The 10,109-nt window shown below is 40.2% G+C and overlaps 1 pseudogene; it reads right to left on the bottom strand.

Moving 5' to 3' along the window:
• Positions 1-1,752: 1,752 nt before the first annotated feature.
• Positions 1,753-2,173, bottom strand: LOC110286422 (annotated as a pseudogene).
• Positions 2,174-10,109: the final 7,936 nt, after the last annotated feature.

The raw sequence follows: 10,109 nt of genomic DNA, 5'->3' as shown, positions 1-10,109 counted from the left end.
CGAGGACTATCTTAACTTGAGTCCATCTGCCCAGATCTTTTACCTAAATATGGTAGTGTGAGCAAAAACTCGTGAAAGAAGTTGTGACTGCAGAGACTGATTGATTGACTGATTAGAACTGCAGAGAACTGTGGAGAGATTAGAATGTGAAAGCTGCAGGCCCAGAGGCTAATTACCTTATCTTGGGCTAGCTTTAGGCCCCAGAACAGCCATTGCTTGCCCCAGTTCTGTGTTGGAACTAACATCCTGTGACTAAAAGATACAATCCTATTAACTTAGCAGACCACCAGCTCCCACAAACCCAAACGCAAAAAAAAAAAAAAAAAAAAAAAGTCATCAGACAGAATCTTGGGCCATGAAAAAGATCCCCCTATATTGCTGTAACTGTTTCTCAGATGTACTAGTCAATAGATTTTAAGCTTGCCTTGACTTATGACTGTCTTTGGACTCTAAAACTATAAAACTCCATAAAAATGCTTCCACGTGGGAACACAGAATTTCAGATAGCCTAAATCTGTGTTCCTGGGCCTTTGGTTACTCAAAATGGTTCCAGAATAATCTTTCCTTTAGGGGAATACAATTTAACTGAAAAACAGATGTCAATAATCAACATGTGTGTCAGGGCTAAAATCTTTTTTTCTAGTCTTTTTGGTTGTGAGCCTAGTGTTTAACAACTGAGCCATCACTCCAGCCCTCTTCTTCCAATCTTTAAGATGCTAAAGTTATACTATGCACTTTCTATATATCCACAGATAGAAATGCACTCTCCTATACTCTAGAGAGCTAACCTTTTGTTCCCCTGAGTCTTTTAGCATCCCTTATAAAGTTTAGCTCTTCATATCTCCCTGCAACCACTTACTCTACACAGTTTAGACACTAGTTCATGGAGCTCATCAAAAACAGACAATTCAGGGATGGGAAAGATGGCTCAGAGGTAAAGAGCACTGGGTTAGAGTTCTAGCACCCACATGGTGGCTCACAACCATTTGTAACTCAGTTCCAGGGGGGATCTTATGGCCTCTTCTGGCCTCCACAGGAACCAGAAAAACACACATAGTCTATACACATACATGCAGGCAAAACACTTGTACACATAAAATATAAATAAATAATTTTTTAAAAGAAACAGACAGTAGAGATAGCAGTCAAGAATGTGGTCTTTGAGGCTTTTAGCCCCAGTCTTTAGTCCCAGCACTCAGGAAGCAGAGGCAAGTGGAACTCTGAGTTCAAGACCAGCCTGGTCTACAGGTCTAGTTCCAGGATAGCCAGGACTACACAGAGAAATCTTGTCTCAAAAGAACAAAATGACAACAATAAAATATGTTATCTGCTGTTATGTTTATCAACTACCATGGGTGATAGCTAAATTATTTAGCATTTTAAGGCTTACCCTCATAACATGGTATGCTGGGAACACGGGTCAGTTGTAGATTACTTGATTAACAGTACGTTCAATGTTCTGAATTATCTCCAGTAACACCTATAAATGAAAGAGGAAAAGAATCATGAATCACAACTATTTAATTTGAAAAATAAATGAGATATAAAGCATATAGAACATTTATTAGCTGGAGTGGGAGAGAGAAGTGGAGAGTGAATAAATATATATGCATGTATCATCACGAAACCTATTAATTAACATATACAATCAAAGCTTTTTTTAAAAGATCATGAGACCACCTCTGAGATTAAGCATATTACTATATTTCTATGATTTCTAGAACCGTTAGCTAAATTCTTTTTTTTTTTGATTCAATAAAGTTTTATTTTCCCAAATGCACAGCTGATTGAACCTGTTCGTGCATCTTCACCAGCAGCTGGGCCATCTCCGCCCTTTGTGTTTCTGGGGTAAATGACTTGGGCTCTGTGCTTTGGAATCAGCTTGATAAGTCCTTCACTAAATAGCTCCTAAAGGGCTGCCCTGGCCAAGGAACCACAAGTCTTTAGTCTCTTGGAGACTACAGAAATAAGCTTATAGTTGGGAACTTCCTCACAGAGTTTGTTGTATATAGCTTTGTCAAACAGGATAAGATTGTTCAATTTGTTCCAAACTTTGCCTTTGGACCACTTCTTTTTCTTTTTGGCTTTGCCACCAGATTTATTTACTGGGTCTTCTTTTCATTTTGGCCGACTTTCCGGCATCATTCTTCTTCTTGTCGTCTTTGGGCGGCATGGTGAAGCTCAGAGAGTAGTGTGGACCACTGCAGCCTCACTAAGATGGGGGGTGGGGGGGAAGGAGTTAGCTACATTCTTACCATTTAATGGGCCAGGCAGGCAGTTAAAGGAGGTGGGTGGGGCCTTGATGTCCGACCCTTCTCTATGAATCTATATAGACAGTTGGTGGTTACTGGGTGGAGGGAAGACATTTATTTTCAGTAGTATAGCCTTTTGTAAAGGTAGCCATAGTCCTATAAATCGTTCCTTACTCGTGTTCATGTAAGAAACCCAGTGGGTCACCAAACACACACACACACAAAAAAAAAAAAACAACAAAACAAAACAACAACAAAAAAAGAAGAGACATAAAGTAGGAGGGACACTAGTTGGGAAGTAGAGGGAATCAGCAGGAACTGGAGAGGAGCGGAGGGTACTGGAGACTGAGTATGCTGAAAATACATTATACATATGTATGGCAATGTCATCATTAATCTCATTATTTTGCATAACTAATTTAAGCAATAAAAACTTTTTAAAAAGACTACTAACCCACCACTGAGACTAAGCATGTTACTATATTTCTGTAATTGCTACATGCTTTTGCTGTTTTACTTATTTTATTTATTTATTTACTTATTTTAGTCTTGTGGATCAAATCTAGGGACTCACATAAGGTATGTAAGCATTCCACCACTGAGCTACAAAAACCCAGTCCAAATAATTGCTTTTAAATTTATTTTGTTCTATTTATTTTTTCTTTGTTAACTTGTGTGTGTATGTGTGTTAATGAAAATATGGAGTTGAGAGTATAACTCAAGGGTACAGGTACTGTCTGGCATGCTCAAAGTCCTGAGTTCAATCTCTAGCACTGAAAAGAAGAAAAAAAAAAGGAAGGAAAGAAAAGAAGAATCAAAAGGTCACAGTGAGAAAATTTTCTTGAGTTTGAGGCCAGCTTGGACTATACAGTGAGGGTCAGGCTGACCAGAGCTACATAGCAAGATGTCTCTAAAAATAATAAAAAAACAAACAAGACAAAAGAAAGGGGGGAAAGCAAGAGGGTAGTAAAAACACAGCTTCACAACCCTATTCCCATGCTCCTTTTTCCTCCATTCCACCTCTGAAGTAGCTATCACTATCACTCTAGCAATTCAAGGTCAGGCCCAGCTACATTTAGATACACTGTCTCCAAACAAATCCCAGGTCCACAGATACAGCTCTGTGGCTAAGAACACAGGGTCCTCCTCCTGAGATCCCGAGTTCACTTCCCAGGAACCACATGATGACTGATAACCAAGCACGACTCTGATTCCAGGGCATCAGATGTCCTCTTCTGACCTCTAAAAGGATCAGGGATGTACGTGGTACATAGACATACATGCAGGCAAAACATTCATACACATAAGAAAATTACAGATAGTTTCTTCAAACTTCTTTCAAGTCAATTGTTTTCAATGGCTATTACAAGACCACTGTTCTGATTTTTTTTAATCATAGAGTAGCAAGTTTTTTTTGTTGTTGTTTTTTGTTTTTGTTTTTTTGTTGTTGTTGGATTTTTTTTTTTGTCTGTTCCAGAGATTAACTAAATTGAAACATACAGGGTGCAGTCCTTGGCATCAAATTTCCTATACTCAACCCTTTTCTTACTGAATAGTATTCCACTGTGTGAGCATACTGCAATTTGTTTATCCCACCATTGAAAGACATCTAAGCTGTTTCCCATTCGGGGTTGTTATGAAGAAACCTTGCTATGGTGGCCCAACTTGTAAAATGTTCACAAGGCATCACTGTCTCCCAGTATGCATTGTGCCCTCTTCTGTAGAAATTTCAGGTAAGACCATACCCTCCCACTGATGCCTTGATTGTATTCCCGTGACACAATCCTGTATCCTGACACAGAAACATTCAGCCAAAACTGTGGTGGTGCAAACTAATCCCAGCACTCAGGAGGCAGAGGTAGGCAGATCTCTGAGTTTGAGGCTACCCTGGTCTAATAAAGGAAGTCCGGGATGGCCAGAGTTCTGTTACACAGAGAAACTCTGTTTTGAAAAACCAAAAAACCAACCAAACAAACAAACAAACAAACAAAAAACCCAACAACAACAAAAACATGTTTGGATCATCCAAATTATCCAAATATTGATTGTAATAAACATTTCATATTTTAAATTACAGATGAATTTTGTTTTGTTGACGTTCTAGAAATCAAACTCTGAGCTATATACATAGTAGACAAATACTCTACCAGGGAACTACACTTCCAGCTACTATGAAAATAAATTGGGTGTTTCTGACACAGGGATCCATGTATCCCAGGATGCCCTCAAATTTGCTATGTAACCAAGAATAATGTTGAACTCCTGATCCTCCTGCTTCTATCTCTCAAGTACTAGTATTACAGGCTTGTGCCACCACCCTGCCTGATTTAGGAAAGCGTGTGTGTGTGTGTGTGTGTGTGTGCACGCGTGCATGTCCAGTGTATATAAGGAGGCCAAAGGAAACATTGGGTAACATTCCTTAGACACTGTTTATTTTCTATTTGAAACAGGCTCTCTCATTGACCTTGAACTGGCCAAGAAGGCTGTCCAGTGAGCCCCAGGGTTCCATCTATCCACTTTCACACTGTAGTTATAAGTGTGTGCCTCTCTGTGACTAGCTTTTTTATGTGGATTCTGGAGATTGAACTCGGGTCAGATTGAGCTATCTCCCCAGACCCCTTTTCAGAAAAAAGTGTTTTGCTTGTTTATATATTTGTGGGTGTACATGTGTGTGCTGGCACCAATGCACATGTGCCCACATTCAGAAGCTAAAGTTGACACTGGCTATATTGGGTTTTTTTAATATTTATTTATTTATTACATATAAGTACACTGCAGCTGTCTTCAGACACACCAGAAGTGGGTATCAGATCTCATTACAGATGGTTGTGAGCCACCATGTGGTTGCTGGGATTTGAACTCAGGACCTTCAGAAGAGCAGTCAATGCTCTTAACCTCTGAGCCATCTCGCCAGCCCCCTGGCTATATTCTTTAATTTCTCTCCACTTTATATACTGGGGCAAGGTCTCTCAGTTGAACCCAAAGCCATGGGCTAATCTAGCTATCCAGCTTGCTCTGGCAGCTCCCTGCTTCTCTCTGCTGGAATTACAGGTGGACTGACATGCCCATCCAGCACATATGTGGGTACTGGAGATCTGTCCCCACACTTAGAAAGCAAGCATTATAGCCACTGAGCCCAACCTCTAGGAATATTTTTTATTGAAACATTGAATACATAAAAAAGAAGTAATTTTTTTTCTTTTGGGATAACTTCTTGCTATATAACCTGGGCAGGTGTCCCTCAAACTCACTACATAACCCAAGCTGATCTGGATTTGATATCCTCATGTCTTGGTCTCCTGAGTGCTACGACTACAAGTATAAAGCATTGTGTCTGGCTTTTTTATTTTTTATTTTTTTCAAGACAGTTTCTCTGTAGCCCAGGCTGGCCTTGAACTCAGAAATCTGCCTGCCTCTGCCTCCCAATTGTTGGGATTAAAGGCGTGCACCACCACGCCCGGCTTATTATTTTTTTAATCCAATTTATTTATTTTTATTTTATGGACATGGGTGTTTTGCCTGCATGTATGTCTGTGTGAGTGTTTCAGATCTTGGGGCTACAGACCGATGTGAGCTCCTATGTGAGTGGTGGGAATCAAACCTGGGTCTTCTGGAAGAACAGTCAGCTGTCTTAACCATTGAGCCATCTCTACAGCCCCCATATTCTCTTTTTAAAAAGATATTTTTACTGAATAAAATGTGTGCATGTGTATTTGTGCACTTGAGTCGAGGTCAGAGGAACTTATAAGAGTCAGTTCCCTCCTTCTTTCATAAGGGTCATTAGAATTAGATTCAGTAGGTTAGGTTTAGTGACAGGTACCTCCATCCACTGAACCATCTCACAGGCCTTCTCAATCTCTTCATCATGTTTTTTGATTTAAAAGAAGTTCCTCGGGGGCTGGTGAGATGGCTCAGTGGGTAAGAGCACCCGACTGCTCTTCCGAAGGTCCAGAGTTCAAATCCCAGCAACCACATGGTGGCTCACAACCATCCGTAACAAGATCTGGCGCCCTCTTCTGGAGTGTCTGAAGATAGCTACAGTGTACTTACATACAATAAATAAATAAATCTTAAAAAAAAAAAAGAACAAGAAGTTCCTTATTTAAATAGTCCAATTTATTAGTTTCTTCCCTTCCTTACTTGGCATTTTTATGCCCTCTTTTGAAAATCTTTACCTACCTCAAGATATTATTTTAAATAAATAAATAATAAATGGGATGATAAAATATTAGAGTTTTTTTTTCTTTCCAGAAGTTTAGCTTCATAGCCTTCTAGGAAATATGTGGCCAAGAAAAAAAAACAAATTAGCTTGTAAATGCTTTAATCTCTTTTCCAAGCACATTGTGGAGAACTGAGCTTGAAGGAATTGTGGAATTGAAGGAGTTTTTTTAAAAAAGATTTATTGATTTATTTATTTATTTTATGTATATGAGTACACTGTATCTGTACAGATGGTTGTTTAGCCTTCATGTGGTTGTTAGGAATTGAATTTTTAGGACATCTGCTCACTCCAGTCAACCTCACTCATTCTGGTCAACTCAGTCCCTGCTTGCTCCAACCCAAAGATTTATTTACTATTATACATAAGCACACTGTAGCTGTCTTCAGATGTGCCAGAAGAGGGTATAAGATCTCATTATAGGTGGTTTGTGAGCCACCATGTGGTTGCTGGAATTTGAACTCAGGACCTTCAGAAGAACAGTCAGTGCTCTTACCCGCTAAGCCATCTCTCCAGCCCCCTTGAAGGAATTTTAATCCCTAAGATTAAAAAGGAACTGTCCCTTGGGTTGAAGAAGTGGGTGAGAAGGCAGCTGGGACCTGAGTCCAGCTTCTCTTAGTCTCCAGGTGAGACCCTTGAGAGGAACCATTGCTTAATTCATCTGCCAGACCAGAATGCAAGGCCTGAGGCTGAAGATATTGGGAAAGATTTCTGTGTACACAGAAGCCACGGCAAGCTTGCCAATCTAAAAACGACAGATGAACAATAGTTCTCAGTAGTATTGTGGAGGCAGATTGCATTCAACATCTTCCCAAGGTCTGGCATAGCATAAGATCCCAGAGCAAAGAAAGAAAGTCCCAACAATAAGAACTGAGCTGGGCCCTCACTTTGGACCCTGCAGAAGTACCTGTAATTAGTTAAATATTTCTTGTGACAAAATCTTGCAATGTAGCCTAAGCTGGACTCAACTCCCAGCAATCTTCCTTTCTCCGCCTCCTGAGTGCTGGAACCACACAGACCTGCACCGCCACCAACCCCTCCCACACTACCACTGTATTTATTTTGTGCAGAAGTTCATGAGATTTCAGACTGAATTAGAAAAGGGAACATTAGAAACTAATTAAGTATATAGACACAAAAAGATGGAAATTACTTGACGTGAACTGCAGATGCAATATAATCTTCTTAATAAATTCCAGTTTTAGCCAGCAAAGCTTCCTGAGTGATCCAGGATTAAAATAAAAACATAGTTTAAAATGGAGGGTCCCCTCCCTTTTTTCCTTGAATCATAGTCCTTGTCTTGATCCTCTTAGGAGCACATATAACTTTTCTTCTTTCTGTATTTTTCCTTTCTATTAAAAGAAAATGAATTTTATTGCTTTCTTCACATGCAAAAAAATACTCCTAATTTCCACAAACAAATCACATGCAAAAATACTCCTAATTTTCACAACAAAAATATTCCCAGTGTTGAAATTACAAACCCTGGAACTCACTCTATAGACCAGGCTGGCCTCAAACTCAAACATCTGCCTGCCTCTGCCTCTCTCTCTGCCTCTCTGCCTCTCTGACTCTGCATTTACTATCACAACTAGCCCCTGCATGTTCTTCTGAAGGTTTTCAAGTTGCCAAGACCTTCTGAAACATATCTATGACTAAAGAAGTTTTTTAATTCATTGTAACAATTTTGATCATTCTGCTTCAGGCTCCTGAGTGCTAGGATTACAATTGTGACTCACCACACCTGGTTATGTGATACTTTAAAAGCTAGTCTGAGCCGGGCGTGGTGGCGCACGCCTTTAATCCCAGCACTTGGGAGGCAGANGCAGGCGGATTTCTGAGTTCGAGGCCAGCCTGGTCTACAGAGTGAGTTCCAGGACAGCCAGGGCTATACAGAGAAACCCTGTCTCAAAAAACAAAACAAAACAAAACAAAACAAAAACAAAAAACTAGTCTGGCCTACACAGACAATTCTAGGCCAATGTGGGCTATAGAATGAAACAATGTATCAAGAAACGATAGATAGATACTGTATTAGGGTTCTCTAGAGCCAAAGAACATACGGAATTTCTATATTGAGGGAATTTATTATGATTACTTACAGTCTGTAGTCCAATTCCCCAACAATGATCAGCTGTGAATTTTAAGTCCAAGTAGATGCTTAGTCCCACAAGGCTAGTTGTTTCAACTGGTCTTCTGTAGAAGCAGATTCTAACAGATGTGCTGGCAAGTAAATCCAAGTGGCAAGGAATAGTGAGTCTTCCTTCTTCCAATGTCCTTATGTAGGTCTCCAACAGAAGGTATGGCCCAGATTAAAGGTGTGTACTGCCGGTTGTGGTGGCACACGCCGGTAGGATTTGCTGAAGGAGGCAGAGGCAAGAGGATCATGAGTTTGAGGCCAGCCTGAACTATACAGTTTGAGCAGGGCATGGTGGCATATGCCTTTTAATCCCAGCACTCGGGAGGCAGAGGCAGGCGGATTTCTGAGTTCGAAGCCAGCCTGATCTACAAAGTGAGTTCCAGGACAGCCAGAGCTATACAGAGAAACCCTGTCTCGGGAAAAAAAAAGTGTGCACCACCACACCTGGATATGGGACTTGTTTTGATAGATGGATGGATGGATAGACAGACAGACAGACAGACAGACAGATGCTAAGCCAAACCTGATGCCACTATTCAAAATGTGGAAGCAAGAGGATGACAAGTTCCAGGCAGGCCTGGCTGGGCTACAGAGTGAATTCAAAGACAACCTGGACAATTTAGCATGACCTGTATCAAAATAAAATGCAAAAACAAAAGCTGGGACTAGATGTGGGTCAATTCAAAGGGAACTCTTTGTGACCTCAATTCAGCCTATAGGAAATCAGTGTTCACAGGAAATGTTTAAAGACTGAGTAAAAGTTTATAGCTAAACACAGGCTAGTGGGTGTCAGTAAAAACTTAAGAAAGACCTTAGAGATGTGAAAAGTAGGGTCTAGGGAATAGATATGATAACTTGTCCCGGTATAGTTGTTGATGCTAAATCCAGACCGTATTATATTATGTAATTATGAGCTGCTATGTTGGATCACCAGGTACAAAGCATTTCCCTTATACTACTGTGTTTGATTTCTGTAGCAGTCCTATGAAAATTAAATACTCCGTTGTTAACACTAATCTACTAAAGAAGAAAGGTTCAGAGAGATAGAGAATTTCTTCCAAAGTCTGTTAGCAAGTTGGTCCAAGGGTGTAGAATCTAGGCTTCCTCAATGGCAGAAAAGTACAGTGGTGTTGAATCAGAACAGAATTCAAATTCTGATCCTTCTGTTTTCTAGTTATGCTGGCTTGAATCAATCATTTGGCCTCAGTTCAATACTTATCTCTGAAAGGACCTTGGAGCATTTCTATGAAAATGCATGGGTGAACCCCATGTGGTGGCACATGTCTAATCCTGGCACATGGAAGGTAGAGGCAGGAGAATCGGGAATTTAAGGTCATCGATGGTGGGCTACTGAGAAAGTTCAAGGTCAGCCTAAATTACAGGAGATCCTGTCTCAAAACAACAGCAAAAAGTATCCATGATTGGTCTGGGCCCTTTTTGGATCAGAATGTTTCTAATTTTTCTCCCTGTGTATCCCAAATAAATTCTCCTTTCAGTG

This window comes from Mus caroli, chromosome X (assembly GCF_900094665.2).
Source record: "Mus caroli chromosome X, CAROLI_EIJ_v1.1, whole genome shotgun sequence".
Classification (NCBI taxonomy): Eukaryota; Metazoa; Chordata; class Mammalia; order Rodentia; family Muridae; genus Mus; species Mus caroli.
The sequence above is the reverse complement of the archived record's forward strand: the minus strand, read 5'-3'. Positions and strand labels throughout refer to the sequence as shown.